At 53.0% G+C, this 27,224-nt stretch overlaps 1 long non-coding RNA gene across 1 annotated transcript; it reads right to left on the bottom strand.

Annotated features, from left to right (window-relative positions):
• Nucleotides 1-2,690: 2,690 nt before the first annotated feature.
• LOC138393249 (uncharacterized) lies at nt 2,691-26,680 on the bottom strand. Its single transcript, XR_011235117.1, has 3 exons — nt 26,547-26,680; nt 4,997-5,131; nt 2,691-4,045 (listed from the first exon to the last, which is right to left on the bottom strand). It is a non-coding gene; the product is annotated as an uncharacterized lncRNA (long non-coding RNA).
• Between the last annotated feature and the right edge of the window lie 544 nt (nt 26,681-27,224).

Raw genomic sequence — 27,224 nt, 5'->3', positions numbered from 1 at the left:
TTCTGCCGCTGTGCACGTGTGCCCATCCACAGCGCCCCCAGCTGGCTCATCTCCCCATCTGCTGCCTGAACCTTAACGTCGTTGAATTTTTCATTGTTCCCGGCACGCACCACATCCTGTCATAACTCCATGGCTTTGCCACGCTGGTCCCTCTCCCTTGCATTCATGTCCTTGCTCTTCCACCTGGTCCATGTCTTCCCACCATGGCACCTCCAACTCCTTCGTTTCTTCTGGTAAGTCTTTCCGACCCCCCCAGGGGGAGCGTGCCAGGCATGTGTGCCTCGGTTATACCTCTGCTACAGCGTTCACCGCATTTGCTCACGATTTATCTTCCCCACATAAGTTTTGCTTTTCTAGGCTCCAGTTTTCAAATCTGTGAAATGGGTGCCCTACTGCCTACCTGCAGGCTTGCCGTGAAGATTAAACGAGTTGCCGCAGGGATGTGAGCACCTGGCACCTGGCACCTGCGGAACAAAAGGCCTCTGGGAATCTTCGCTGTCTGCACTTTCCGCTTATGGCAGACGGTTCCCCTTCCCCACCTCCTCTGTCACATTCTGAGCTGCTCAGGGGCAGGCGGGACACCTCTGTCACTGTCCCGGCCACGGGGCCTCGCACAGGCACGTGCCTGGCAGGCAGCTACGGCACAAGTGCTTCTTCCCAGTCTCCTGGCTCGTCCCGACTCGTTACCGTTTCTGACCAGGACGCCAGCCACCTGTGGGGGCAAATATTTAAACAGAGCGGAAACACACTTGCAAAGTCCCCCTTTAAATTTTGGGACATTATAAGGTGGAGAGAATACCATGGTAGATGTGGTCATCTGTCTGTCCCTGCTGGTGGCCACCACGAACAAAGCCCTTTCTTCTGTGAGTTCCGTGTTCCCGGTGGAGGCCCAAAGACCACTCTGGGGCCGGTCCCGGTTGTCCCCCCAGATTACTCAGTGTGTGCCTTGCAATGAGAGGGACAGTGGGGACATACTGGACTCACAGTGTCTGCAGGTGTCTGAACAACCTTCCCTGCGGTTTAGCCTTTCTTGTTGTGTAACCCCCACCGACGTGGTGTGTGTTGGAACAGTAGACTGACGTCCAGCTTCATTTAGATGTTCTTGCCTTCCGTGCTGATTGATGTTGAAGTGCTCTGTCTTTTTCTTGATGTAATTTATTGTGAACTCAGCCGAGGTTTTATTTGTGGCATTTTTATTGTCTTACGGAATGACTTGGCGTGAACCCCCATGAGAGTCACTTGGTACGAGTTGACTCTGGGCAGAAGATAGGTGGTTTGCATGAGCCTTGTGGTCCCTCAGCATCCTGCAGGGAGGGGTGGCTGGGCCAAGGTGCAGCTGGGGGAGTCACGTGGCTGTGCAAAAGCTGAAGGACCTGCGTCCTGCTGGGGTCTTTTGTGTTGTTTGGGGGATTTGTGTGTGTCTGGGGGGTGTTTGTTTGTTTTCCTCCTTGGGCCAGAGGCCAAACTGTTTGGACTCCAGGCAGCCTACGCTTAGGTGGCAGATGTGTACGGGATGCTGGGAGACACCAGCTGCAGAGCACGGGGAAACACGGGCCGAATGTCCTGCAGCAGGGAGCCCCGTTAAAGCAGGAAGGCCACTGAGGGGCTGCAAGCCCTTGGGAAGGCGACCTTGGCCATGGCCCCCAGGCTGGGTGGGGGAACCAACATCCCACAGAGCTTGTTGCCAAGCAACTGAGAGAAAGAACCTGGGGTCACTCACTGGACAATCCCGCCTGTGTCCAGAAGCATTTCTGTTCTTATTGTTGCACCCCACCATTTGTATCCGTAAATCCAAAGTAAGCGAGTTTCTAATAATCTGATCTTATAAACACGTATCATAAAAATCAGAGTCCAGCTGGCTTGTATACAGAAGAGTAAAATGCGAATTTTAATATTTCATAGCTCAACAGGTAGCACAAAGTTTAGATGTGATAGACGGGAGTTGGGGGGGACATCCCAGTCTTTGAAAGTCCCTCTCCCGTTTTCTTTCCTTTTTATTCTTACTGTCCATGGCTGTTGTACTGCCTTCAGTTTCTGTGATGCAGGAGCAATAGTGCATCAGTATGGATTGTTGAATGTATATATCACAAAGCAGGATGTTATTCGCAGTGGATGAACACACACGGCTACAGCACACATTGACCTCCACAAACAAGCTGAGGTGATGTCAGCGGAGTGTTAACGCTAACCGGAACACGCTGTAGCAGGAGAGACTGGTGCTGGGCCCACATTCTCTGGGTGCTGCCCCCACAGTGCGTTTTGACTGACTGCAGCTGCCGGCACGTGCTTCTCTGCAGACAGGATTTTTCTCATGGCCACGCCCGTTCTGCTTCTGTGCGCGGCGGCAGAAGCACCAAAAATCTGATGTCTCCTGAGACCAGCCCCTGCAAATGAGTGATGGGGACCCCCTTGCCTCTGAAGGGACAGTTCTGAGGCACAATTCTGCACTGGTTCTCAGAGATTCCTAGTGAGATTATGCTCCAGTTACTCCTGGTTACTCCTGCTTTTCCTCTGAGAGCCTGGAATTCCAAGGGCTGTGGCTGGTCACGCAGGCAGAGAGCACCTGTGCAGTCAGTAAAACACTGCATTGAAAATCCGGGCCCTGAGCCACAGGAAGGCTTCTCCGGGCTGAACCGGTGCTCACGTGCTGCCTCATGTCAACGCTGGAGGAAGGTGCGCGTCCTGAGGGGAGAACGTGAGCAGCCTGTGTGTGGATTTCCTGCGGACCCTGGCTGGCTCATGGGGCTTTTTCTCTTGCTGGTGAAGCAAATAGACCGTCCTCGTGAGCGTGACTGCCCCTGAGTCCTTCCAGTGAGTCACCGAATGTGCGGTGGTCTCAGGAGCCCCAACACAGCGGTTCATACGGGTTCCGTCTCAGCTACTCAGCTCCGCCTTTGCAGCACTAAAGCAGCCACACACGACGTGTAACCACAGAACGTGGCTATGTTCCAATGACACTTTATTTATAAGAACAAGCAGAGGGCTGGATGCGGCCTGAAGGTGGCAGTTTGCCAACCCAAGCTCATGGAAAACCCAGGGCTCTCCACATCCACTTTGAAAACCACTGACTGAATTCAACCCGTTCATGTCATCAGTGGAGAAACTGAGGCCCAGACGGGAGAGGAGAGAAGGAAGTTGCTCAAGGTCACTCAGGGTCAGGGGAGAACCAGGGAAGTCCCCGTCCCAGCAACAGCCCAATGTGCTCTCCACTAAGCCACTAAGTGGCTGCTCCGTGGCCCAGCCCTGCAGCTGAGCACTGGCCTGGTAGCCAGGGCCTGAAAGGGAGGAGACGGTAGGAAACGGGGATGACTGGGGCAGAAGATCCGAATGGTGAACTGTCTGGCCTCACCTCGGGGGTGTGTGTGTGTGTGTGTGTGTATTTGTAGAGCTCTGAGGTCGTAGGTGCCAACCAGATTTTCCCAAACTTTTTCCATCATCAGAATTTCCTCTGAAACTTCCTGATGATACTTACACCAGGGGCCATCTCAGTCCCACTGAAACTGACCCTCCAGGAGGGGGACCTGGCATCTGCATTTGTGACAAGTTCCAAGGTATTCTGATGGTCAGCCAGGTCTGGAAACCCTGGGCGACGCTCAGGACCTCCTGACTGACCACCTTGAGCAGAGGAGAGGACGGGAAATCTGTCCTGGAACAGGCAGCATGTGTGGGCCTCACAAAAATACACACACCAGTGACTTAGCGAACACGTTTTCCAAAACTGCTTCCTCAACGGAGCCTTTGCCATCAGGGGCCAGAGCGGGCAAGGCCAGCAGAAGCTAATTTGCTTCTTCCCAGGGATTCTGCCCGCAACTCAGGACGCAGTGCAGGCGCCGGGGGTGCCCTGGGCCTCCGAGCCCTGCGAGGCGTGGCAAACCGAGACAAAATGAGCACTTTGCACTCCACCATCTGCTCCCTTCGCTGCGGTGAGGGGCACCTGAGCCGCACTGACCATCCCGCCGCCAACACTGCCCCCAGGCTCCCCTCACAGGGTGACTGGAAGGCACAGACTGCAGACGTGAGATTTCTCGCCAGCTTCAGGTTCTATCTGAAAAATGTAATTCCACGTGTTCTGTGTTGTTTTAATAGAAAAATGGGTGCGTCCTTGCCCACTCACATATCTTTAAGCACGTTATTTCGCACACTGGAATTACCTGGGGACTTTTAAAAGATATTGACGCCTGGGACCCACCCCCAGACAGCGTACTGTAATTGGCCTGGGCTGTGCTCTGGGAACTGGGATTTTCAAAAGCACTCCAGGAGGCTTTAACACCCAGTGGAGGTTGAAAACCGCCTTGTTGGTAAGATGCTCTGCTTTCACCTCTTGTTTAATTTGTAGCCACTTAGAGAGGCTTAGGCATAAACAGCCAGGACTTACTACTCAGAGCAACCAATGCCTGACCAAAGACAACCGACAGGCTAGCCAGCTTCTCCAATTCCTTCCCTCCTGTGAGCGACCTCGACAAAGAAAATTGCTCACCCATGGAGACCCAGTTTCTCTCACTGGGATGTTCTACTGCAGAGATCTGCGATTTGGGGAGGGATTTTTTTTTAAATTTTCACTAACTTCCAAGGGAAATTTAGTATTTGCTTCAATTATGAATGTAGGCAACGAACCACAGTACCGTCAGCAGTAGAAACTCCAGACGTTTTCGTATCACAGTGCAGCTATCTCAGAGCATCCTGTGTGCTCATTGCTGCTTTGAAACCGTGGACGTTACCAGGTCTGCTGCCGGACCTGTCTACTTAAGGTGCTGAGAAAAATAGAGCATATGTGACCATGTCACAAATCCGCCTTCTTAAATGCTTTGGTAACTGTACTTCAAAATATTTGATTTCCTACACATTTAATTTATGCATTTAAAATTGTCCTGAGAAGGAGCGCACAGGCTTCCACCTGTTCAACCGGCCAGTGAGCCTTGGTGGCCGGTGGCAGGGGCCCTGCAGAGGGCTTCCTGGTGGGGCCGGTGACACTGTGCATCGAGGAAGCAACTCTTACCTGCGGGTCGGAGAGCCGGGAGAGGTCGGGGTACAGGTAGAACTTGATGCCCTCGGAGGCCCCAGGCAACGTGACCCCTCGTATGAGGAGGATCAGAAGCATGATGTAGGGGAATGTGGTGGTGACGTACACAACCTGTCCAGGAGAGGAGAGGAAAGAATCAAGAAGGGGTGACAGCGACTGTCTCATTCCACCTGGCACAGCGTCCTCCGGATCCGTCCGCGCTGCCGCATCCTGCAAAGTCCCTTCTTTTTCAGGGCTGACTAGTACTCCACGGAATGCACGGACCACGTTTGCGTCGTCCACTCATCTGCAGAAGCCAGTCACGGAAATAACGCATGATTCCGTTTATGTGAGGCACCTAAAATAGTCGAGTTCATAGAATCAAAGACTGGAATGGTGGTTGTGGGGAGCTGAGGGAGGGAAAATGGGGAGTCGCTCAGCAAGGGGCACAAAGTGTCAGACAAGCGAGATGCACTTGACCTGCGGGACAGCGCTGTGCCTGGAGTCAGCGACAGTGCGCTGCACACTTGAACATTCGCTGAGAGGGTAGATCCCATGCCGAGGGTTCTTACCATAACACAGCAAAACGGAGATAGACTAGGAAGAAAGGGGATGGGGTGGGCCACGTGGCAAGCCCAGGGAGGAAGGGCTTCCCAGTGCAGCCTCCAGCCTCATCCTCACCACCGTCCCCTCGGGCTGGGGCTTCAGACCAGTGTCCTTTGGATGCCTGTGATGTGCTTGGTAGCAGCGCTTGTTCAACACCTTGGACCACAACCCATGGAAGGAAACGTGTATCACAATCCAGTACACACAGAGCTGAAAAGGGAACTTTGTAAAGTAACACTCAGTGTGTAACGCACGCTAACATTTTCTACCACACTCTGTTTTGGTGTTTTTTATAAAAGCTGGTCATGATCTTCTAAATCCATTTCAGAATTCACTAATAGGCCAAGGCTCACATTTTTGAAAACCACTGCTCTTAATGAAATTCAAGTCGTCATAGCCAAAGATAGGATAGGATAAGATAATGAACACGAGCAAAGGGAAAGGAAGGGGAGGGAGGGCGGAAAACTGGGCAGGAAAGACCCAGCGTTTGCCCGGAATCCGTTGGGCCTGGCGCTCTCAGAGGCTGGTGAGGACCCAGCGAACCCGACAGGCCCTTTCGGCTGGCGGATTCTGGGTAAGAATCGAGACCGTGAAAGACACAGAGACCTTCCCTGAGCTTCCTCGCTCACGAGCTGCCGGGAGGAGCCGGCGAGGCCTGCACAGACTACAGGAGCTCCCGTCCCGGGGTTGCGCACATGGCCACGCCCCCTACTTGAGGTCCCTGCAGGACTCGGTGTCCCACCAGTTCTGATTTTTTCTCCTTTGTCACATCCTCTCTTCCAATCACATAGTTCTGTCCTTTCAGTGGGGCCTGCCTAGCCCTTCTGTTTAGATCAGCAACTTGTCAACATTTAGGGGCCAGGGACACTCCTGAGAATGTGACGACAGCTGAGGACCTCCCCCCAGGACGTGCACAGGCACAGATACGTGCCAGCGTTTGGATGGTTCCGGCTCACATTCACCAGGTGAAGGACCTGTGCTCGAGACCTGTAGCTCTAGGCCAGCCTCACACTCCGTTCAGCCCGTTCTTTGACCAGGAGCCCCGGCCTTCACTCCACTCACTCATTCACTCAGCCGCCCACGCCCTCCCTCACTCACACGCCACAAACACTCCTGGGCAGCGAGCGCCGAGCCAGGCCCCGGGATGCACAGACAAGACGGCACCACAGGGCGGGCATCTCTGTGCCAAGGGGCTTCCAGCTGGTGGGAAGGACACACCTGCAGGTGGGCAGATCACGCGTCATGTGATCAAGGAAGCGCAAAAGATGGCGGGTAATAGGGAGGGAGCCCCTCGCTGCAGGGCAGTCGGGGAGGGCTTCTCCCAGGAGCTGTTGGCCCAGAAAGGACGACCGGGAGTTCAGAACATGCAAAATGGGGATGGGAGGAAGAAGGCAGCAAAAAATGCCTACTACCTGCCCAGCCCTTTACCCATGATGAAAACAATGGCCACGTCTATTCAGCACGGGCATACACCAGGTGGTCACTCTGTGATTAGGCATGGTCACCCTCTTTTGCATATGACAAAGGACAGAGAGGGCACTTGTAAGTTGCCCAGGATCACCCAGCAAGTGAACGGCAGGGGACGTGGGAGCCACGGCGAGGCCTGGCCACCTGCATCCGACCGCCAGGCCGGCCGCAGGGCAGCCGTGCGAACGCTGCTGCTAGTCCCCATCTCAGAGGTGAGACGCTCAGAGAAGTTAGGTCATTTGGTTTGTAAATGACAAAGCAAAGATGTAAACCCCATCCTAAAAACAGGCAATTAGAGCCCGCAGGGCGTGGTGACAGGGGGTCTGTGGACACAGCCTGGAGGGCTGGATGATTTTTCCCAGAGGATGTGAGGATGTGACATCTCTAATCTACGGTGACGGCAGCCTCCCCAGCACACTCACGGCCCTGCCCCACCGGTTCCTGCACCCCCGTTTCCAAATCCACCGTGGGTGCCGCAAACAATCTCTTGCTGTCATATATAATGTAATTCAGAGAAGGGGACGCAGGTCAAGTATATGAGAGACCAGCAATCAGTATTCATAATAATAAAAACTAAGAAGAGGCAGCAACCAGCAGGGCTCGACGGTTCCTGCACAGAGCTGACAGTGCTATGAAGTCTCCAGTGTCACTCGGTGTCACAGGCAGCGTCTATGACAGACCTTCAGCATTTCACATAAATTCTTTATTCTTTGCCTCCAAGATAAACCCCTCAATCAGCTTAAGTCTATAAAAAGTCAGGATGAAGTTGTCTGCTTTCATTTGATAATTTCCACTTTTGTCTCTGGTGAGTGTCAGAAGATTAATTGTCTAGAATGCCCAGGAGCTGACCTGTTTTGGACCCGTGATATTTCTGGAACTTAGCTACCTTCACTCCTAAAGAACATTACCCTGTAAAACGTAAGAACAACTCAAAATCACAGAAATTTGTCCTTCACCTGTGGGACCAGTTTGATGTGACTGGACTTACTGGTTATGACGTGTCCGTCTATATGGAGTGGACTGGGCCACTGGTGTGTCATTAAGGGGCACACTCATAGCCTGGCCAGACCCACCCTCGCTGTGCCCTGGCACCACACGCAGCCACGGCTCTGCAGTTCCTACATGGCATCACGTATTAAATGGCTGGTGACGATTTTGAAGCAATTCCATCGTTTGAAGTTCTAAATCGACGCTCTGCTTCTACGTTAGTTACCTTTAGAACTACACTCCCTCCACTGCTGTCCACACCTTCGTTTTTATGTTTCTTTTATAAAACCACAAGGGAAATAAACTATTCAAATGACTTGCTCAAAGACCACAGTGCAGACAGTGAGTCGGGCTGCCAAAATGCAACCACCGGCTGGCAGGCATTCACCGAGAAAAACCATTTCTAAGCCGAGGTTTGAGAGCCTCCAGCCAGGGCACAAAAGGTGGTTTAGGGCATCACTGTGACAGTCCCACAAGTGGACAGTGTGTGAAAGCTGACATGCAATGCTGAGGACAGCTGTCATCTGTCCGTGGTCCTGGCTCTCTAAAACCTTCTAGTCTGTTTTCCACCTCTGGCCGTGCCAGACACTGGGACGTCCTCTTTGATGTTTCCCGAGAACAGCTATATACTGTCAAAACTGTAAAGATCTTGCCTTCAAGGGATTGCACATAAATGACATACAGGCTGCCACCCTCCCCCCCACCCCCACCCCCGTGCTCTTGCCAGACATCACGAATTGATCACAGTACTCTTTGCAGCTAAGCCTGGGTGGCCACCATAATCAGCTGGGATGAAACCCAACCATCAGCTACGCTTGGTCTAGTTCACGTGTCGTTTATGCATTCTCAGGGTCTCCTGCAGGTTGACAGAACGGTAAGACCTAGGTCTCGTCCTCAAGGACGTGTACGCATGCAGGAATGAGACTCCTGGGGTCACGACACCACACGAGCGGGGTCAAACAAGGCAACGAGGCCATAGAACAGGTTGGAAAAGTGCTTCCAGGGTCCCTAAGAGGGGACCCAGTCTTCTCCTGTCTGCAAAAGTGGGCTGAAGCTGGGTCTCCAAAGATAAGCAAGGAATGGAAGAGGCTGACTCAAGCAGGGGAGATATGGAATTAGCCAAGGAAGCAGAAATAGGCACAGAGTATTGTCCCCTGGGACATCTAGGAGCCTCCAGGTTGTCACCCAGGTGCTCAAGCTGGAGTTGGTCTCACCTCTTCCCTCAGCTTCCCCCACATTCAATCAGTGATCACGTCCCGCCAATGGGATGTCCAACTATATTCTGAAATTATACCCCGTCCTCACCTCCCTCGCCAGGGCCCGTCACCACCACTCCTTGGTTCTGACAGCCCGCTCTGTCCACGCTGCCGCCGGAGGTTCAAAAGTGCTAAGCTGGCGTGTCTCTTCCCTGCTGCTCTGGTCTAACCTCCCGGCCTCACAGTCACAGTAGTGGGACATGTTGAAAGGGTTGGGCTTTGAGTCAGATGACCCCGGGTTCAAATCCTGGCTCTGCCTGGGCTTGCCGTGTGACTTGGCCGGTCTCCACCCGTCCCCAGCTACCAGGTTCCCTGCTGTGGGGAACGTGCCAGGCTTCTTAGGCCTCTGTGTCTTTTCTCGGCCTCCCCTTTGTCCACAGCGTCCATCCCCAGCTCCTCGGCCACCCAGGGTGTTCGTCCTGCATCTGAAACCCCGCAAGGCTCAGGACTCCTCCAGTCGAGAACTCGTCGTCCGATCTCCCTTGACGTCCGAGAGCAGAGGCTCAGAGCGGTCCATCTGACATCCTCTGTCTCCCCACAGGGGCCGCCCTCTGACCCTATAAACCACATCGTCCGCCCAGATGCTGCTCGGAGGATGAGCTGCCGTGTCTTCCCCGACCCCCACCCCACACCCATCACCCCGTCATTCCTGCATCCTCCCAGCACCTAAAGCTGTTCTCCTGCCTTGCAAGTTTAAGATTTATAAAGTGAAAGGAACTCTTTGCCTTTTACTCTCCCTGCTGTATCCACAGCGCCCAGAACAGAGTAAGATACATAAGACTTGTTCAAGACCTATTGGTTGGATGGAGAAACAAGCCAGCAGGCCGAGATCTGGAACTCCTGGGCTAGAGTGCAGGCCTTTGGGGACAGTGCTTTGTGCTGTGTCCAGATGAGACGCTGGAGCCACATAAAATGGGATTCAGAAAATTGGATCCGATTTTAAGAGGCAGGCTTTTAAATAAGGACACAAGAGATGTGGTTTGAAAAGACGGACCGGGTCAGATACAGAAGGCAGGGAAGTTCAGCTGCCAGGTGCTTCCTGGCACAGTCCAGAGTCCCTTTCAAGACATCTGAGGTCCCAGATTTGTCTGAACGAGGCAAGAGGCCACAGCAGGGCTCGGGCATTATGCCAAATTATGCAGCATTTGGTGATGGGCACAGTAAGGCCTCTGACAAGGTGCCATCAAGCCTGGCTCTTCCTGGCCACTGCCAGTGGTGGCTCAGACCCAGGAGGTGGCGTGGGGAAAGGAGGGCCCAATCCGTCAGAATGCTCAGGTCCCTGAAAGGAGGCATCACCACCCAAAACACACCCTTGGTTAAGAAAGAGTTTTTTAGTATTGTTTGATACCTTTCAGCAGGTCAAGACCTTCTGAATATAAACGTTAGCACAATTGGTAGTAATTGTACCGTATCCTGTTTTAATTGACCCTAATTGCTCACTTGCATCCCAATACTGGAATTGTGGGGTGTTTCTCTCCCTACTTCCAGGACACAGCTGTTTATTTCCTAGCAGGGAGATTGTCTGATCATTGGGAAGGCCACAGCAGTTTAGAAGGGCCACCCCACCCTAAGTCTCCAGGACAGTGGGGTCAGCTGGGAAGCTGAGTGTTACTCCAAAGGCATTTGGAAAGCAGCGCAGCGCGAGGGCAAGAACCCAGGACCACCGGGTCAGACGACCCAACGTGCTGGGCAGCTGGGACAAGCTCTGTCCCCTCTCTGGGCTGGCATTTCACCATCTACAAAGAGGCAGGGATAGCAGAACCAAGCTTCAATCACTCATACGTTTTCCCCAGGTTTTTTTTTTCCATATACATGTATCAACTTTGTATTATTTACTTATATTTTCTGTAAATCAGTATACTACCTTATATCAAATAAATATATGTAATGAGAAAATTGTGAATTACCACCATAAACAAAAAACTATTATCTGTTACAGCAAATAGAAAGTAACCACAAAAATAAATGTAATGAAAATAAAATGTGATTAAACTCTAGCCAAAGGCTCTCGGTCTGAGCTGTGCTCTCTTTGTTCAAAAGCAAGAGTAGCAAGTTCCAGAGAGGTGCTGAAGATAAACCAGGACCTCACCATATCTTCCACCCTCAGAGACATGAAGAGGGAATAACTGTCTCACTATGTGATTGAATAGTCTTTAATCTGGGTTCACGTATCACTGAAATCGTCCTGTGGGTCACCAGTGGAAAGAATTCTTTCTGTATTTGTGGGAAATACCAGATGGATGATTTCTGAGGTCCTTCCCAGCTCTCACAGTGTTTTCTAGGAGAACAGTCCATTGTCAACCACAACCCTTTCTAAAGGACCAGGACTCTCTGGAGCTATCCAGGGTCCTGACCTGGATTTGGGCTGAACCTTCTGTGAACTGGCTACCGAGAGCCATGGAAGATGCTGCTGTTAATTGAGCACCTACTGAGCGCCAGAGATATTTCACATAGTTTCTCTAACTGATCTTTATACCATTTGAGTAGTTTCTTTCCCCCATTGCAGAAAAGCCCTCTCCCCACCCCAGCCCCACTGGATCCTAGGAAGGGGAGTGGCTTGCTCCAGGACACAGCTGAAGTGCTTGGAAGTCTGCTCTCTCCACCACACGTGCTGCACTCTTGGCTGCACACCCAGCCAGACGTTGCCATCCTGTCTTCTCCAGCTGCTCTTTCCCCCAAGTGTCCAGCTCGCCTGACTTTTGGTAGCAACTCATCGTCACCCACTACCCCAGCCAGGGGGACACCGTGCAATCCCAGCCCTCCCTCTTGCTCTCCCAGCTGGCCTCGCCTCTGTCTCTGGGGCACATCTGCCCGTCCCATAGGGCTGGAAAGCCCAGTAGTGAGCAACCTATCCTTACATAATCACTCTTTCGAATATCAACAGATTTTCCCCACTTTGGCTTTTTAAAGACCACTACCTGAATTCCCGGCAGTCACCAAATAGTGCATCATAACCTACACTAAGATATTATTGATCTTTGGGATGAGATGCTAGGAGAAAGTAAATCTGAGGAAGGCGGGCCACCACGGACATATCTGTCCTCCCCATGATTTTTACTGTCATTAGAGGGGTTGTTCTAGAACATTCTAAGAGAAATAGTAAATGTAAGGAAAAACTTTCTGCTTTAAGTAACCAATTTCTAAATAGGTAGAGTCATATTTTCACAAGAAAATAATGGTATTGCTTCAAGTAGATTATGGTATTTTAACAATGCAGCGGTATTTCCATGTGGAGCTAAAGTTATAATTCTTGTGCAATGACAAGTGGTTTATCATTAGCTGTCAAAGTTAGCCCATGTGTGGAGCCTAAAATAACATAGCAAAACGGCGGCCTGCCTTGGGATCCGTGCTTCATGGCATCACCATGAGTGGAACAGGCCGGTCCCTGTCCCTGTTCCACCTCAGCTAAGCACCCACAAGCCTGGATCTACTCTCCCTCTCCTGCAGTAACGAAACCCCCTTTTCGACGGGACCCACGGCCACCTACAATGAAGACAACATGGCCCGGGCTCTCTTGCAGGTGCTATGGCCGTCTGACTGCGTTCCGGCCAACAACATGCAGACAAAGGTGCCAGATGCAGCTCCCAGGTGATGTCCTTACAGGGAATGGCTGTCTCCCATCCTTCCTTGCTTGCCCTCCCCACAGGCTGGAATAAAGTCAAGGCGACACCACATGCTGAGGAAGGCAGAGCAACAGAACAGGAGTCTGGGTCCCTGAAACCAGGCAGCTCACACCGGGACTGCCACGCGAGGCAAGAAGAAACCATCCTGTTTATCCGCTGCTCTCCGAGGTCTCCATTCCAAGGAGTGGAACATGGAACCTAAATATCCAACCAAGAATTGCCCCTGTGGTCTGGGGTAGGACCTGTTCTTGCTCTGAGTCTGCATCATTTTTTGTTAAACGAAGGCACCAGCCCAAATCATGCCCACTGTTCCCTTCCTCAGCTGTGAAGAGAAGATTCTGAGGACGCCTTGAAGATCTGGAAGGTGGACCATCGAGAGTGACCATCCTTCTATGCCTGGAGTCAACCAGGAATGGCAATAGAGTCACAGTCTCCAGAAAGGTCTAGTCCAGGAGTTAACAAAGCAGTCAGAACAGATCTGCCAAAGATATCACCATGCCTTGGGAAGTCACAGTTTTAACCATCTCCGTCACAATTTAGAAAGGGCCTGATGGGCCGGCCCATTCTAAACGGGTGCGTGCGTGGTTAGAAGGTCCGGGAGCCCTTCCTGAGTTTCCGTGTCCCTCACCTGTGAAGTGAGGACAATGCCTGTTTGAATGATGACGTGAGCATGGCTAAAGATCATTCAGCCAAGCACGTGACACGAAGTCACTGCTCAATAGCTAGAAAGACTGCGATGGCCTCTGCTCACCCTGCCCGTGCAATAAGCAACGCTTCTCCAACCCAGCCAGCGAGCGGCCTTGGCCGGCAGAGCACCGCGCGTCCGAGGGTCTGAGACTGCAGGCGGAGAGGCTGCGGGCAGTCCCGTCTCAGGATAAGGGGGAGCGGGAAATGGCTCCTGAAATCCTTGTGGGCCCTTCTCCCTGACAGGTGGGGGTGGCTGCCAACGTGGCGGCAGCAGGAGGCTGGTGTCAAAGGGCAGTGATTCACTGGCTGGGAAAATCTGGGTGAGTAGAGCCCGAGAGACAAAAACCTCAGGACAGAAAGGAAGCACACGCGGCTGCTCTGCGGAGCTGCGACAGCCAGGCCCTGGAACGAAGGACGTGGGAGGAGAGAAGGACGGCCAGGGCCAGCCAGCGTGGCCACTGGGGATGAGACCCCTCTCTGGAGTCCCCACGCCAGCCAACAGCTGTGGCAGCTGGGGGCCAGGGTGCAGAGAGTGCCCAGATGGAAGGGAAGAAATTATACCAGGAGGAAACCAGGACAGACCGAATTCCAACTGAAAAGGCTAGAAGGCACTCACAAGCTGGGCTGAGGGAAGGATGGGACCCCACTGCACCACCGCAGACAGCACATGGGAGGGGCGAGTCTCGTAAAGGGGGACGCTGGGCGTCTGGGAGAAGCCAAGAACAGTGGACACCTCCAGCCTTCGTGACACACCAGGAACCTGGCGGGGAAGGAGCTTGGGAGCTCTCCATTGAGGGGTCTGTGGTTGCTGGGGGTCAGGCACAGCCAATGGAGGGAAAGTTGCTGAGACTTCTCAGACCCCAAAATGCCACTCCTGGCCCAGAGGGGTCACGGAGGAAGGATTAGCCCATCTGGGCATCTTCAGGGGCTGGGGCACTGTGGGCAAGAAACCAAACAGGAGCCCCGGGAATGGAGTCACTCTTTCTTCTCACTGACAGATGGGACAACAAAGACCACCCATGGTTCATTGCAACCCCCAGAATTCCAAGACTCCGTTATTTGGCAATCAGGGACTTCCTGGTTGGAAGCAGAGGGCACAGCAGGGAAGAGTGCTTCGCTCAGGAGAAACGGAAGATCAAGGGACACCTAATAGTAACAGGACTAACATTTATTGCCTGCTCTACGTGCTTTATTCTTATGGTATCCAATGCTAAACCATAGAAATTATTATCATTCCCATTTCAAAGGTGGAAACTGAGGCACACAGAAGTTGAGCATTTGACCCAGGGTTGCACAGCTAGAAAAAGGCAGGGTTCAAGCTCAGATCCATCCAACTCCAAAGCCTGCACTCACCCCTGCACTCACCCCTGCACTCACCCTGGGGAGTTCCAGTTCCCCTGTGATCTAACCAAGCTCATCTCACACCACATCTTCCTGTGTTCCCTGAACAAACCCTGCACTTCCCCACCTGAAAACCCTTGCTGTTGTCCCACCCTTCACCTGGAAGGTCCTTTCTTCCTCTCTACCTACCCAAATGCCGCCAACCTGCAAGACCAGTTCAATCGCCACGTCTTCCAGGACTCGGCACTGGGCCACACTGGCAGGATGAAATGCTCCTGGTACAGCCCGCAGCACACTGCCTGATACGGCACACAGATGCAGGCGCTGCCTTGACTTCAGGAATCCGAAGGTCAAATCCAGCCTCCGGCCCTTGCTATGCATGTGACTGATTTGTGGCAAGTCACTCTTCCCAGGTCTCGGTATTCCCTCCCGCGAAGGGGCTAATAACACGGCAGGTGAACGTAATCCCTTCGAGCCCAGGTTCCTACTCTATGAAGTGCGGATGACAGCTCCCACCTGTCACTGTGAGTGAGAATGTCTACACGGCACCAGGCACAGTGACCTGACACACCTGCCCTGAGGACACAGTAGGTCCCCTCCCTCCTTTTATGTGGCCCCATTTCATTCTACCTTGTCACACCATCTGGCTCTCTCCTGGCGTCTGTGCAAGGGGAAGGGCCTCACCCATCTTTGCAGGCTCCAAAGCCTTCTCATGAAGACCCACGCAGACTGGGAAAAGTTGATGAATGAATTAACACAGACCTTGATGACCCAGTAAGACTGAATGGGACAAAACCAGACCGAGTCCCACGTGTCTGCAGTCGGCTTTGCAGTAAACAGTCCATGTTGTCGTTTCAGCCTCTCTGGCTGAGAGTAAAGAACTGAATGTGGAATTCCATTCTCCAGCCGTTCACGGAGCCCGCTGTGCGCCAGCGTCCAGGCGGATTCTGAGAGCACACTGATGAACGAGCCGGGTCCCTGCCCTCAAGGGACATGCGAGCTGCCCCTGGGACAGATGCTCGCGATCTGTGGCTCAGTGCACAGCAGCGGGGAGCTCATCCTCCAGTGTCGTGGGAGTGGGCAGCTCAGGTGGCCGTGGTGTGCCAGACAGCTCCCCTGGAGCTGGGCCTTCAAGGGGGAAGAGCCTGTGCCTGCTGCTCTAGGGTCCTGTTCTAGAACAAATTCCGTAAAGCAGGAAGGACTCGGGACACAGAGCAGGCAGAGTGCTTCAGCCTGGGAAAAATCACCTCCAGGGAAAGACACAAGCCCTGCACGCAAGGGTAACAAGATACTTAAATAGCAACCGCGCTCTTTAAGATGGCCAAGCCCAATTTAAATCCTCGTCCACAGGATATCTAAAAATCACCAGGTGGGGGAGTCCGGTGTTTAAGCCTATTTCATGGTGAATTAAGATTAGCTAGGGAGTCAATGCTATTGATTTTTACATAGCTCCACCACAAAGACCACAAAAAATGAAAACAAATCCCCAAATAAGCCCAAGCAACATAAATATTCCATGCAGCGCCCAGCCAAGCTTACACTGGTATTAGGAGCTATTATTTACTGCCTAGAAAACACACTTGGTACCTTGGCTAACAATGATTTAAAACCCATCCATCTCTCTCAGTCTGGAGGGCTGGTGTCACCATGGTGACCAAGGGCACCTTAAAGCACATATTCCCCAGGTGAGGGTTTGCCCGCAGGGGGGACGCTGCCTGATGAGAAGCACCACCCCGTGTCCTCTTACGCTCTTAAACACGCTCATGGTGACGGAGGTGTGGAGAGAAGGGAGCCGATACTCAGGACCGCACCTGCAGCCACACAGAGCAAGGCGCTACGTGGCTGCTGGAGGCATCCCCTGCTCCCAAAGGCAGACTCTGCTCCCATCCAGCCCATCGGCCAATGGCTGGAGGCTCTCCTGGGCCCCTGCTCTAGAGTCCTGAGTAACACGGATCCCCCCAGGCCACCTATGCTGGTGGCAACACGCTCCTCCCAAAACCTCTCTTCGTTTCTTAGATGAGGAATCGATGCTCACCCCCTGATCTGACCTCGTTGACAGCAATCTGTCTTCTGCCTTTTACCTCTCTACTCTCTGCTCTCTACTACAGAGGACAGCAGGGCCCCTAAACGGCCAAACCTAAGGGATTCTTGGCACTTGCCCTTGTATCTTCACAGCTTTAAAAGTTGTCTTCATTAGACTTTTCTGCATCTTTTCGCCATGATTTTTTTTGTCTCTTTCACAGGTTCATTTCTTCACGCGTTCTTTCAATCAACTAATCAACCAACGAATCAACTGACTTCAATGAGCGTCTATTACGTGCCAGATGCTGCGCCAGGCGCAGGAGCAAGCCCTGCCCTGCAGGCAGCTCGCCCGGGGGTTGCTCTCTGCAGACTTCCACGCTGTTTCCCAGAAGTCTGTCCTCACCCCACTTCTCTTCTCTCTCTAAACACTCTTCTGGGGTTTCCCACCTACTCCTGTGGTTTTGGGAGCCACCAATGTGCTCCCAATGCTCTTCAATCCTCCTTGCTAGCCTGGTGGTATCTCTTGAGTTTAAGACTCACATTTGCAATTTCCTTATGTATGTGTCCACCTGGATTTCCTGAGAAGACCTATAATTCCACATGCACAACACCTAAACCATTACTTTCTCCCCTAAATCCACTCCTCCTTCTGTGTCTACTTCTTGGATAATGATGTCACACAAGCTACAACCCGCCATGTCCTCTTTGATCTCAGCCTGTCTCCCCACTTCACGAGTAAACCTCTTGAAAGACAGAAGTCACAGTCCAGCACCGCTTCCTGGAAGCCCCACACTCCACGCTCCGCGGAAGCTGCTCTTACCGAGCACGGCCAGCTCCGACGGACACTCGCCATGCGCGTCTCACAGCCCTTGCCGCCTTCTCGTCTTGAGGCCTCCCTTTCCCTGCTTCTCAGAGAACTTCTCCGTGTCCTGTCCGCACCTTCCTCCTCCTCGCAGCCCTAATATTAGCGCTCCCTGAGTCCCATCCTCACCCTTCCCACCCTCCTCTCGCGTTCTCTCCCTGGCCACCCCACCTGTTCCCAGAGCTTCCTTCCATCATTTCTAACATGCGTGTTTTTAAAATTGTTCACTTTATTATCTCTGAAACCAGGCTGTCTCCCACGCGGCAGCTGCAATGTCGTTTCTGCTGCCAGAGTGCTGGGGACCAAGGGTAGAGCTGTTCCTATCATCGTCACTACAGCTGAGCTACGGGCTTTGTTGGTTAAATATTTTAAATTAATCTAAATTAATTGCTGTTTGATATTTAGGATGCCTTTGAAAAAGATTACACTATGTTTCTGCAGAAAGGCACATAAATATCTGACGGGGTGAAATTTGATACTGAAAAGCAAATATAAATCATTAGAGATTTGATCATGATTCCATATTTTCTTGCAAAGAAACAACCAAGTACTTTCTGGGTCTGAGAAAAGAAGATGTGGCCAAGTAGAAGAAGCTACGTTAGGTTCTGAGGCTGCAGCACGCGAGAACTGACCGCCAAACGATTCTCCAGACACCGCAGCTGAGGACGGAATCTGCGAGTCGTCTTCAAGAGAAACAAACTTCAAGGCAACAAGAGTCTGGTGCGACTGTTTCATGTGTCACACAGGAATAATATTACGACAGTGGACAGCAGATTAACTGGAAGTATTTTAACTTCCGGCAAACGTCCTTCGTCACTGGAGGCATCATGCACCTTTCAGTGTGTAAAACGATGGCGTCACGTCAGACGAATGTCGCACACCGGAGGTTTCTCATTTTGCAGGGGCACAAGTCCCTTTGACAATCAGATGGTATCTATGGGCCCTCACCCTAGAAAAATGTACGTATCTACACAATCCCATGTTTTTATACGATTCCAAGGGCTTCGTGGACACCTAGAGGCATCCGCGGGCCCCAGGTAAAGAAATCCTGGCATACATGCTGGCAGCCCCCTTCTCGCCACACGCCTCTCTCAGCTCCGACACGCCCACCTGCCCCCAGACGTCTCCACGTCAGTCTCGCAGGCGCCGCAGACCAGATGGGCCCCCAGGGCGTGATCTCCCTCCACGCCAGCCAAACCTCTGCCTCCTACCGCGTTTCCCCACCTCACCCCACGCACTGCCACCCGGCACTCAAGCCCGGAGCCGGGGCTCCACCTGGGATGGCTCCGTCTCCTTTACACTGAGTCCCCGGGGGACTGACCCACACTCTTGCATGTTTCTCAAACCCATTCTCTTCTCTCCACCCCACAGCCGCCACCGTCTTCTACCTGAGATACCACGTGTTCTGGCCTCGGATTCCTCCTCCCCGTTCCCCCCACCACAGTCGCAGTGGCCTTTTTATAAAGAAAACCTGGCCGTAGCGTCCCTTGCATTTGAGCTCCTGGTGGCTCTCCTCTGCTGTCAACTTCTTAGGAGGCCCCCACACGCCCTGCACAGGCGGGCCCTGCCCACCAGTCCAGCCTATCTCTCCCCATGCTCACTGGAGGACAGCCCGCCCTGCACCCCCGACTCTTCCCATGCCTTCCCTGAGCCGTGTCCTCTCTGTCTCTCTGGACCACCCCCCATGCTACATGGGACCAAGTCTTAGATATTTGCCTCTGTGTCTCCTTGACTTACCGGGGTGCCTGGAACCCAGGAGGTGTTTAACAAATGCACGTTGAGTTAATTTGAAGGCGCATGGCTCTGTAGAGCAACAACATGGTGTTAAAGCCCACAGGGAAGTAGAAACACAGAGCGGGTTCCAGTCCCAGCTCTGTGACCGCCGTGAGCAGGTCACCGCGCCTCTCAATGCGTCAGTCAGTGTGTCCGTCTGTCAAGGGGGAACAAAAACGCCTGCTTCGGAGGATTGTTGTGAAGATCAAATGACATCGCATAAGTCGGTGGTCGCAAGGAAAGCAGTGCTGTCCTCCGAGGGGCGACCTAGAGACACGTGGGGTTCCAAGCCGTCACAAAGACTGAGGTGCCGCATCTAACGACCAAGGACTAGGCATGCCGGACTGGCGCAGCCCCACACAGCAAAACGCCCTCCTGCTTCTCAAGGTTTCCTAACGTCCCGCTTCCTGGTGTGTGTGTCGTGGGGGGCTGAGCATTCAACCTAGACTCTAACTCCGTTTTACAGATAAACTCACAGTGTTTTTACCTCGTTTTCACATAAACCGAATTTTCCAGAAATGCGATTACCATGCGAACTGAGGCAAGGCCGTACTCTCTCGCAGTCAGTACTTTCCCGAGCACCGTTCCTCACTGCAGCAGGTCGTGTCACTAACGGCAATGCCACAGGGGCGCGCGAGTGCGCAGCGCACACTTGCCGCCGTGGTGTGCAGGGCGACTCCGAAACAGCACGTGCGGCCAGCCGCCACTTCAGGATGTAAAGCGCACAGAAAGTACTGGCGACTTCAGCGGAGCAGCGGGCCTCAGACTCGCCTGGCCGCACCCCGGTCGCCAATTCCTCCGCTCAGGCTCTTCCCCGTCCCTCCTACTGGCTCTGCTGCGACAACCCCGACCGCACAAGCTGGCCGCTGCCTGCAGGTGACAGGTGACGGCAAGCGGATGCCTCTGTAGCAGGCCAGCTGCGGCTCAGCCATCCCCTCCGAGGTCTGCCCGGGCTCACGTCATCTCTCGCTGCTACCTCAAATGCCCCTTTCTGCCACATCTGTCAGAGCTGGCCCATGAGTCGCCCTGGCCTGGAACCTCATGGCCATGCTGACCCGGTGGCCAGGTTCACGGGACTCAAATATTCCCAGCCTGCGCTCATTCCCTCACCAGTGACCACACCCTACCTGCCACTGCACATGTCATGCTGATCTTGACAGAAGAGGAAACTGAGGCCCAGAGAGGTAAAGAGGCGTGAACGGTCACAGCCGCAGAAGCCCAGGGTGGCCTGTGCTAAATCCCAGCTGGCAAGCCGGGGGTGGCGGGACTCCCGGCTCCAAACTGCTCTGGCTCTGCTTCCCTTCCTGCCGCCTGTGTCTTCATCTGCTTCCCTCCCTTCTGGCGGGCAGGACGCGGAGCCAGTGATTCCTTTGCCACCTGCCCACTGTGCCTAGCACAGTGCTAATACTCAGCAGGCACAACACAAACACCTCACTCATTTCTGGCTTAGTTTTCCACAGCGCTGTGCTTGGCCTGGCGCTGAGAGCAAGGCCACTGTAATTATCTGGTGTCTGCCGCACGGGAGGGTGGCCCCCCGTTTCCCAGGGAGACCTGGGCACCGGGGACAGCTCCACACAGTGCCAGGTGCCGGGCGGTGCTCGGTAAGAGTTAACAGAGCCCGCCTCCCCCTCCTGGCCCCACTCCACGCTCCTCCAGGCCACCCAGCCTGGCAGAACCCCTCCCACCCGCAATCACTCGGACTTTGGGGGGCCTTTGTGCTCCAATAAAGCCGGTATTACTGAGTCGCAAAACTTCCCTCCTTTCCAAGCTGCCTTGCTGCCAGGGTTCCCACTAAAGGTGAAGCCCTGTCATTCAAGGCCAGAGAAAGGGCTGAATCGAGATGCTGAACTCTTTTGACTTCCTGTCACAATCTGCTGCTCAGCACTCTGGAGGTGCTGGGGAGCTACTGAAGGCTCAGTGTTTGTTGAATGTGTGGGTGGACATCAAAAATGGAGAGGACAGGATGTTTTGGGGGCTGTTTGTTTGTTTGTTTGTTTTTTAAGAAAAATAGACTTGGTCAATAATTGCATAAGAAGTATCCAAAATGGCTTGGTAGTTTCAGGCCTAAGAAACCAGGAGGAGGAGAGGGTGGCAGGGACAGAAAAGAAGAATTTGGTTGATGAACAAAATAAGGACATAGGAAAATCACAATGATATTGCCACACTCTGGTCACTAAATTTCAATTATCCCCGTTCCAAATATGCAGAGTGAAACTGTTCATCCAGAAGATGTCAAGTTACAAATAGCCTGGAAGTTTGGAAGCTTCCTCCTAGAGAAAGCAAGTGCTTTGGACTTCAGAATCCTGTGTTTTCCCAGGACTTAATATACAATTGAGAAAGGTGGGGGGTTTTGTCCACAGGAGATTTCTGGAATTGCCAGTAGTGTCTAGAGAGAGGAAGAATAACTACATAGAACTAACACTGACGCTATCTTACTAGAGCAGGGAAGTACACTGCTTGATGAGTACCTACTGTGTGCTCAGAAACGTATCTATGTGTTTGCACTGAATCTGCACATAAACTCCACGCGGGAGGATAGAACAGAGGAAGACCAGGCTTACAGAAGGCAGGCAGACCCAGCTCTGACTCCTAGCTCTGCTCCTTCCAAGTGGGGTAGCCTTGGGCAAACTTTGGAACCTCTCTGGGACTTTAATTTTCTGGCCCCAACTCTCAGCCATTGGAATTGCCAAGTTGTTGTACTGTTTAATGCTAGCACTGATACTCTGAGTTACAACCTCTTGTCTGGGCCCCACTCTAGCAGGCTGCACGCGCTGTGGGGACAAGACTGTCCACCGACCTCTCCCTTGTATTCCTGGCACCTTCCCGGAGGACCAAGGCACAGGTGGGATCCGTTCATTCCACCAGTGGCCATTAAACAACAGGTAACATGGCAGGCATCTTGCCGCACTGAAGCTGGGACCTGGGCAGTGTAGCATCTCTCCAGCTCAGAGTAGCTTCTTCTGAGAGTACAGATTGCTCGTGTGACCCCGGGAAGGTCGTGCATGCCGGCTTCTGTGACAGAAGATCGTGAGGCATGTGAGGAGGGGTCCAGAGGGGAGGAGGAGAAGAACACGTGTGGAAGCTGTCCCTGGGGAGATGATAACGCCAGTGCTGCTGGGACGTCACCTGCGGTGTTGGAAATAGGAGGGGGCCGGGAGTCCTTCCTTGCATTAATGAATGCTTATTATAAACAGAAATTTCTGCTGAGGTCTGAGCATAGGAAGCAGGCTGGAACTTTCAGGAAGGGGATGAAGGGAAATGCCAGCTCAGTCACAGCTGGACGGCAATGGGGAGACGGGTTTCTTCCTCCTTGAACAGCCTCATGACAACGGCTCTGGCCAGGGTCTCCCAGGCAGGAGGCAGGGGTGACCTCAGCCCACTCAAGAAGTCTCAGATGACCCAATGTTTTATTTTTAGCTATTTTTGTACAGGACCCAGAAACCTTTGGACGCTGGGCTCGTCTCCAAAGTGGAGCAAGCAGTAAACAGGAGCAAAAGTGCCAGCTCCTCCCCTGAAAAGTCCACCTGCCCATGCAGGGACCCCTGGTGTCTCCCTAAACTGTCAGATGTGACCCACAGAACTGTGTCCTTTATAAAGAGCTGGGGAACGGGGGCACCAGGCACTCATTCCTGGCCCGACACTTACTCGCTGTGTGGCCTTGGGCAAGTCCCTTCCCTTCTCTGAACCTCAGTTTCTTCACCCATGAAATAAGGGAAGGTGGACCAGATGGCTTCTGAGGACTCGCACAGCTCCAGCAAACCACGTCTCACGCTGGGTGCTAATGCTGGCCCTGGGCATGGGACACATGGAAGAGAGGCCCAGTCTTCAGGAAAATGCTTCACTGGCTCATCTGATTTCAGTGTTTCTCTTAAAAGCACCATTTAGGAAAAGCTGCAGCTAACAATCACTGAGCACCTACTATGTGCTAAGCGATCTCATTAACCACTCTTCATAACTGGCCTGTAAAAAAATTGTCATTGTCCCCACATCGCAGAAGACAGGCATGACAGTACACCTATCCACAACACGGGCTATGCAGTTACAATACTCAGAGTGCATCCCAGTCTTCTGCTTCCTACTGGAGGGTCCTTGAGCAAGCCACTTAATCCCTCCAAGCCTCAGTTTCCCCATCTGTAAAAGGTGGATAATGACAGCCCCCATCTCATGGGTTGTCCCAAGCCCTAAACGGAATAGGCGTGTGAGTGCAAAGGAGGCACTCAGTAAATATTAACTGTCACTGCCAACTATTGCCACATTCCTGCTGGCACTACCACTGCTACCAGCGATGAGGAGAGGGGGCTCAAATGACATCACTCAAGACACCACAACGTTCTGAATCTTCATCACTAGTCCAAGGAGAGGTGAGGAGGGAGGAGCTCTGGGGTCAGCATGGAGGCGCAGGGTCGCCATGGAACCGTGGCCAGGCCACGCGCCCTCTCTCAGCCTCAGGCTCTCCATCTACAAAATAGGGGCAATAACTCCCCAATTTGTGAGGACTTGATGCACTAATTTAGGTAGAAAGCCCTCAGCAACGTGCCAAGTGAGTAGAAGGCAGTGGATACGAGCTCTCTCTCTTGCCTTCCCCGTGAGCCTCTTTTAAAATCTCCCAGTTTGTAGCTGTCTGCCCTTCCTTGAACCCAGTTCCTGCACTGGAACCTCTAACATGCCGGCCCGACAGCCCAGCCATTGGCAGATGGCCCCAGCATGGGCCTGAGCTTCCTCCCAAGGACTTTGCTATGGCCACGTCCTGGGCCCAAGTGCTCCAGGTCATACATGGGCCTGGACATCCCAAGCTTGTGCAGGCACAACACCTTGTCCAAGTAGCCCTCCCTGCAACCACGCACAGCCACCACCCCACCAAGCCCCACCGGCCTCTGCGTCAACTCCCAAGAAGTGGTAATCGGAGTAGAAATAACAGTAATGCCCGCCATGATGCCTGCTTCCTTCTCTTCGTGGTTCACGAAGCACTTGCACGTATGATCTGGGCAGGGCGGAGGCTACCTTGAGACAGCCACTGGATAATTCTAGGCATATAGCAGACACTCAGAAACAACTTCTTGATGAATATGTTTTATCTTTATAAGATTTTTTAAAATCACCATTTACTCACCATTTACTATTAGTTACACTCTCTGTTAAGCACTGATCGTCTTGCATTTCATCCTCGCAACCACCCCATGGGCGAGCACACTTACAACCCTCTCACAGAGGAGGAAACTGAGGCTTACAGAAGTTGAGCAACGTACCCAAGGTCACTGCTAGAGAGTGACAGACCTGGGATTTGAGTCCTGGTCCCTGCGCCCTCCAGTCCTTCTTCTCTTCTTTAGCCAGAAGAGACTGCAGGGAGGGGAACGGTGTGTATGTAGTCTGAAGAAGTATATCAACAATGCAACAATTTTAAACTTGGAAAAACAGAAAAATCCTATTGTCTTTATGATACAAACTAGAAAAAGCAAAGATCAGCAAAATCACCTTGGCTGAAGGGACATGAGAGTTTCTGTTCTAATTTCTGTGGTCCCCCTGGCACCTCTATGACCGTCTTTAGTACACCCCAGCCTTCTTATCACCTGTAGCATAGTTTCTTGATCTCTTTGCTGTGTTCTCCTAACTTCCCTCCCGCAGATGCACCCACCTGAAACATTTCAGTAGTTTCTTCTTCATCCTACTCACCACTGTGGGAGCTGAGGGCAACAGCTTTTGCGAAAGGGCCCCGAGGTGTTAGGTTCCTGTTTCCTTGAGGGCTTTATACAGCCCTGCCCCAGCCAAGAACTTAGAGCAGAGTTTACGAGCAATTGCCTACAAGAAGCAGGCAGGCAAGCTGAGAGGTAGCCAGGGTGACCTCAGCATAAGAAATGCTCCATTTTCCTATTTTCCATAAGAAAAAAATGAGTAGCAGAGATGAGGAGCTACTGGCGCTGGCTCTCAGCCACAGGATTGGGGGCAATCGGGACGGGTAGGACTGCGGCCAACCAGCGTCCCCTGGAAAGAGACGGCTGCAGCTCAGCTCGACCGCACGCTGCTGTGTGGGTACACAATCCCAGGGCTGCCAAATCTTCTCACTCTCCAAGCAATGCCAGAATCAGATTTCTTTTTTCCATGCGAAATCTCCTGATTTCTAAATGTTGGCGACGAATTCCTCCCCTCCCCTCTCTCTGTTTAAGTAAAGCACATAAGTGAGCCGGATTTGGCCGTGAGCCACACATTTATAACCTCTGCACCGATCCTTGTGTGAGCCCTCCGCTTCCCAGCTGCCCTTGCAGCGAGGTGAGACCATGCCACAAGTTCTGGCCAGCAGCCTGAGTGGAAGAGCCACGTGTCACCTCCAGGCCAAGGCAATTAGGAGCCGGCTGCCTGTTCCTGTTTCTCTTCCCCTGGTGAGGCAGTGACCCTAGAGGCCACACGGTGCAGGTGGCACGGCAAGACCACAAGACAGAAGTGGCTGCTGCTCCTGCCACAGACTCCAGATGTGCGAGAAACACATCCCTGAGATCTCGGGCCTGTCAGTGGACACAGCCAGTATCAGCTGCCCTTGCACGCACCTGAACCACGTCACTTACACGTGAATCATCACAGGATCCCAGCACCTCCAAGTTTTCAAAGCCCTTTAACCCACTTACCTTGTGTGACTCAACTCAGTAAGACAGACGGGGCAAGGCTTTATTATTTCACAGACGAGCAAACTGAGGCTCAGCAGGCAAAACTGAATCATCCTAAGGTGTGCAGCAAATGCGTGGTGGAGCTGGGTGGTGCCAACTCTGGGCCTTGAGTGGACTCCCAGTCCAGTGCTCTTCCTACCTCCCAGCCTAAGCACTGGCCTTTACAACATGACCTCCCCCCACTCCCTGGGTCCCCTGTGAGCTTGAGCAAGAACAGCTCATGCCCTCCCCTGCCCGAGGTTAGCTGCTTGAAGATCTACCTCTTACCTTTCCTGTAGACTTGGTCCCTTTCCAGATACAGAAGTAGCAGATAGTCCAGGCTGCCAGGAGACACAAGGCCAGCTCCCAGCGGAGGCTCCCAATGTGGTCGATCCCATCAGAGATGGCCAGGACCCGGTGCCTGCAGAAGGCAGTGGGGAGAGTCACTGGGGCTGGGGACAGCCCACCACAGCCCACCTTTGGCAGAGCCAGTGCTGCAGAGAAGCAGGGATGGGCCCATGCGTCCATTCACTCTCCCCCACCACGGGCCCACACACATCCTCATGGCCAAACCCTGGGCTGGCCAAGGGGCCTCCGAGAGGAGCAAGACCCACGTCCCCAGACCTTGGATCACGGATTCACTCTCTGGGGGAGAAGACGCACATGTTGTCAGATGCGGTACAAGGACAGCAAGGTAAGGGCTCCAATGGCAGGTGCACCTAGCCTGCCTTGGGGACCCCAGGAGACCATATTACTGTCCACAAACATCTCATCTCCCTCCCCGAGGGAAGACTGCACATCCCTGCCCTGTTGAACTCAAGGGTGGTGACAGGACTTGCTCCACCTATTGCTTGGCCAACAGTGGGGCATGTGTCACTTCAGACAGAAGCTTCCAGGGCCAGGTGGCATGGGTCTGCATCTTCTCTTCTCCCCACCTCTGCTGTCGCTGTGGAGGCACATGTCAAG

Source organism: Eulemur rufifrons, chromosome 10 (genome assembly GCF_041146395.1).
Source record: "Eulemur rufifrons isolate Redbay chromosome 10, OSU_ERuf_1, whole genome shotgun sequence".
In the NCBI taxonomy this organism is placed as follows: Eukaryota; Metazoa; Chordata; class Mammalia; order Primates; family Lemuridae; genus Eulemur; species Eulemur rufifrons.
Note: the sequence above shows the minus strand (reverse complement) of the source record. Positions and strands in the feature narration are given on the sequence as shown.